Below are 5,804 nucleotides of genomic sequence, written 5' to 3'. Positions count from 1 at the left end.
AGTGCTGCAATAAGCTGCACTTGTATACATACACACAGAAGGACAGAAAGGGGCAGGGCTGGCTATGTTATGCATGTTCCTGTGAAAAGAGTGTTACTGTTTTTTTGCTATTTTAAAGATGCACTGGCGTCCAAAACTGTAAATATAATTTGCAAAATGTATTTTATCTATTTTAAATATGCAAAAGCCAGAACTGACATAAAGGAAGTTGAAAAAACGACTTAATTGTTTAATACCGTCAACAAGTACAGAAGAAGCAACTTTACTTAGATATTTAGAGAAAACTCTTGAAATGAACAGCCGGAGCACTGAATCTGAAGAATACGGTTCTCAAACCATGGAGAGTATAAGAAAGGCAATAAGAGTAGGGGAAACAAATATCGCATAACATTATAAAGCAGCATCCAATCACAGCCCTTCAAATTATCAGGCAAGTTTAATGCTTTCTTTATGCAGAAACCTACTGACCTCCTGCAATTTATCTTCCACATTTGAACTTTTCTTCTTTAATCGTTATGATTTTAAAAAGCCCTTCAAAGCTATATGTCTACCTGTCACAGGCTTCAAAGCAAAGGATTCAATTTTTTTTACTTACTATTTTATGTGCATACAGTATGTGTGTTTAAAGCAGGGGGGTCATTTATTACATGAATGTTGTTTATAACAAAAATATAGCAAAATTTAATTAATTAATCATTTAATAATGATTTAGCTATGACCTACATGAGCAAACTGAATAGATTCTGCACAATGAACTTTGTGACTTTAAATCTTTACCAATCTACAAGCCAGTTCAAATGAAAGTCCTAAAGCTAACACAGTAATAATCGTTCATGATTGTTTAGATGGTTATTAATGTACAGTAGGACCATATTTTAGATGTTTTTATCAGAATTTCAAAGCTTGACCATCACCTTTATCCATTAAAAAGATGTTTTTGGTGGATGAAACCAGGAAATTTTATATAGAAATCCATTTACCTGCATTGTATTATTTTCAGTATTTTTAGAGCTATTTTATTTATAAGCTATTGCATCCTTATCTATAGGTTTTGTATGATGAAGCCTGGGGATGTTTTCAGACAACGCCACAGCAGTGTGAACCAACACCTCATATAACCACACTGGGTTACCTTTAGGGGACCTCTGTGAATGTGAGGAATACCACATGATAGGAAGTTGTACCTCAGTCGTGAGCTGTTTCCAGATTCATGGAGCTGTAAGCACTAATTTACTACTTTGGCACTCTCCTCAGCATTCTCAGAACATTTAGGATCAGCAACACAGATAAAAGCTTCATCTTACTATATTCCTGTAAGTTAACAGTCATATCATTTCTTCACTTATGAAAAATAACCACTGTAAATTTGCATAGTGGTTTTTTCTATGCTTTGCCATGGTTTTCCATAGGTGATATCATACCTTCCTATACGTCAGTATAATTTCACATGCTTTTACCAAGATTTAACATGTTTTTCTACCTTCAACTGTGCACAGAATACTAGTGTAAATGTTTATTTAGAGGTTTGGCGGTTTGGAGGTTTAATTCTAATATCAGGTGCCAAATTGACACTGAAAATGACAATGTTGTGAATGGCAGTTTCCTGGCATGAAAGTTGTGGAGTGGAGAAAACTAACTGTGCTAAGTTATCTCTTGGTAGCACCATGCTTCTGGGAAGTGAATATCCTGTCTGTGGTTTACTGGTAAAAGGGCTGTCACATTTCAGAATTAATGTGTGGCTGTAAAGTGTGAAAAAATAGAGTATGTGTAATGCAGGGGTGCAGCAATGACAATGTGTTCTCAGAAGCCATGAAAAAAATTTCATGTTATAGAGAGTATGGTTCCCCTGAGGTGCTTGCCATTAACAACTCACTGGAGTCTCTGGCAAAATACTGTATACTGTGTACTCACACTACACTGTGAGTATGTATACTCATAGTATAACATACTTTGCATAAATAAAGGTATAAATCAAAATGAAATCGGTGCTAATGATCATTAATTGGGAATTTTGGCAACCCTGGCCAAAGAATAAAAACTGTTTAATTCTCCTCTTTTTCTGATTATACTTTTAGTCTTCCTGCTATTGCTCTAGTAATATGGTATTATACCACATTGTAATATTCTAGTAGTAATTATATACTATTACCTATCATCTCATACTCTTCCTTTAATTCTAAACAGCATGTTTTCACGGCAGTGTTGTTTCCCATAATTAATATTTGTAACATGCATTACAATTAAATGCTTTGAAAATGATACCTAATATCAATGGAGATAGGTTTTATGACTAATTAGAAAAAATGCAGAATTTTGAATTTTACTTCAGAAGTGCTTTTAGTAATAAGTAAATGTAACTGTTTTCTCAAAGTTATCAAAAAAGTAGTTTCACTTCTTCTCTCTAAAAATAAATTTGACTCTGCTCAATAAAGAATACAGTTCTGCTGGTATGTGTCATGCTATGTACATTGTCATTTCTGCTTAGAAAAATATCATATTCAGACGTTATAATGGTATTTGACTATTTAAGGAGAAAAAAGTGAAAAAAAAGTACAAAACAAGGCTAAGACTAATAAATTGTAAGATGTTTAAAGATATTGGGTTCCTTTAGCATGAAAATTGAGGTCTAAATAACAGCCAGACTCTCATATTTGATTTGGAAAAAAATGTTTTACAAATGTAAATGCATACAGGGGTGGAACACTCTCTGAAACATTTTCAATTTCAAGGCCATTTTCTGTAAACCTTTTTCCCCCAATATTTCATCTCAGTATTTACTTACTAAATGCAAAACTGATTAGATGAATTCATCTTCACATTCTTTTTAACCAGTGAGTTAAATACAGTACATCCAAGTCCTTTTACTTCACTGAATTGAAAACCATTTACTTCTTAGTGGTGTTTGGTTTAATACAAAGAAATAAATTCACATTGCATATACAATGCTAGACCACACATTAAGAAACCAGACATTGGGTTGTCTCCTTAAACCAGCAAAACTTTCGGTATGAGTTCAGAGTCCAAATAAATCACATTTGCTGCTTTGGCATTTCTAGCTAAAAACGATTACAGATAAAATATGATTAATAATGTACCAATTACCTTTACAGTTTTAAAAATGTTTTATGTTTGTGGACTATCTAACATTTAGCAGTGCAAAGGTTTTTTAATATAGTATAATCTTACGTAGTCAAAGAGATAGAACAGCACAAATAAAATCTAAAATGAAAAAAAAGGTTAGAAGTATCATCTGAATTTTTAATTTACTTTACAGTTTTTGAATTTAATAAAACTGCTCCTCAAAATTATGGGGTGAACAGTTAAAATTGAAGATAGACTAATTATTCAAAAGTTCAGGTTAATGATTTCCTACACATCACCCATTTTACAGATGACATTCCCGTGGCATTTAGAGAGCTGAAAAAAACAGACACTTTCAGTGTGTCGCAGTAGTTCTCTTATTATGAATGCTATAACATTTTACTATAGAAATTTCACGTTTGAGCTAAAGCACAGTGTTGTTGGTTATCTCTTTTATATCTTTTATCTCCCACATGCTGTCAGCTACAGTCCAGATGATCTTCAATAGATGGTTAATGGTTATGTACTGTAAATCTCCAGCTTACTGAAAAACAAACCCTTTGTCTAAAGCTTGGAGTCCTGCAGGTATTAAGGATTGAAGACTGGAGAACTATTATGTCTTTGAAAAGCTCTCTTCTGGCAAAGCAACATTAAACCTTTATGTTTACATACTCAAATTGTACAGTAGACACTATAAAGGTGTATGGATAAGAGTGTTACTGTAAGGTTCAAAAGAAAGAGATAAAATATGGTGATGGTTATTTATTAATACCTACCTTGCATTTCATTCTGTATCTTCAGATTGCGTTCTGTGATGGAGTTGATGTGTCGGCCAAATCCACACAATCCACAAAGGGAGGAAAAAATGATAGCTATACACACAAAGAAGAGGGGAGAATGCATTAAGATGGAAGGTTAAACCACTTTCAGTACTAGAAAGTCCAAGGCAAATAATTTTATTAACTGCAGTCATTTTCCTTTAGATTTATAATCCACATTAATATGTTGTATATAAAACAAATGTTACATTTCCTTAGATCACTGTGGAACCATTGGAGAATGCAAACCCAGAGTGTCTGGAGGTCAATAATATAGGATTTGATTTTTTCTACTTGATTAGAAAAGACTCAACTGCAAGTTAGTTTTTTTTATATTTCAACGTCTGTTGCTATGGTGAATTTAGCTTGTGTGGCTACCTGAGAGACAAAGATTCTTCTACTTCCCAGGCTCAAAAGAGTGTCAAACTCTTTCAGGCTAGCTGGATGAGACCCTTGGACCACTTAGCTTCAAAAAAACAGCTGAGCTAGATGGGCTGAATGACCTCCTCTGTTCTATAGCACACTTCTAATACTATATATTTTGAATAATTTTTTCTTCAATCAGAAATATTCAGACTGAATCTGACACCCTTGATCCTTTTAGGTTACATCTCTCTTGTCTGAATGATCTTCATGTGTAGTGTTATATACCTCCACCTCCATCTTCCCTGTTTCTCTGAAATGCCGTGGATCTGCTAATACTGTATTCTTCACCATTGCTTTCTGTTAGCCAGACTGATGAAATCCATAATGTCTGTACAGATAGCCCCTTGTGACAACACAGTGTTCTTTCTAGGAAAATATCAAGACAACAGGAGCCATTTTTCAGCACATTATATCTTCAGCTGTTCTGGGTCATGCAGGAACCCCCTCAGAGTTTCAAAAAAGGGAGGGGGAAGGTGAGCATCAAATGGTCCCTGATGCGTGAGGCACTATTTCAGGGACTTAAAACTACTTAAGCATTTCATTGGAAAACACCCTATTCGATTTTTGAGTTTCTGATCGCTGCCAAGGTGTTTAGTCATTAAACAGATTGGAACAGTAGGGACATGTTTTTACACTAAAATCCACCATGCCACTCTCCAAAAGGTCATAACCCCAATCTGAGAAATATATTTTTTCTCTGCCATCTTTTTGTTTTTCTGTGTAAAAATGGTCAGAGAAGAATAATGTAAACAAGGACATGATGTCTGGTTTGGCCAGTGTTTCTTGGTGTGTAAACCATGGAAGAAGGTGATGTCACCAGCTCACCACAGGTCACTCTGGCTGTGAAGAGCTCTTGGGCCACTCATTGCATATACCTGCCATTTCTGGGGAATCACAACTCTCCTCTATTTAAGACATGGCTGAAGTTTTCAGCAAAGGTTTTCTAGCAAAAGAAGAGAATGACATAACAAATTCCTGAGCATTTTGAAGAAAGAGAAAGTTAATTTCAGATTTAGATGTCTTCTGATTACCCAATGGACTGAACTATAAAGAAGTTACTGGATGTTTTCTTGGATTTTTTGTAAGATTTGATTTTGGAACTCTGTACAGGATGTTTTTAATAGGACAATTATGTGTTTGTATCATCCTGTTGCAGACTGTTTCTTGGTGTGCGACCTCTACTACAAGTAACTTACTGATATAAGAAATTGTTCCAAGACATGGAAAGCAATGAGCAATCCTTTGCATTGTAGGGGAAAATCCATCACATTTCCCAATTAAATATCATTGACTCATGTACATCATTTATTCTCTTCTACACATCCATTGAGCTTAATCTCTACTTTTGTACTACAAAGTAAGAAGTCCATAAGGATTAACTCTTGGCTTTAAACAGAATGACTAAATTTTCAGTAGAAAATCACTATAGAATTTGTTCTGCATAAAGCAGGGAAAACACTTAGTTGGAGGAACAGGGAA

The sequence above is a fragment of the Atractosteus spatula genome, chromosome 3 (genome assembly GCF_055471065.1).
Source record: "Atractosteus spatula isolate fAtrSpa1 chromosome 3, fAtrSpa1.hap1, whole genome shotgun sequence".
NCBI classification, from domain to species: domain Eukaryota; kingdom Metazoa; phylum Chordata; class Actinopteri; order Semionotiformes; family Lepisosteidae; genus Atractosteus; species Atractosteus spatula.
This window is presented reverse-complemented; position numbering follows the sequence as displayed.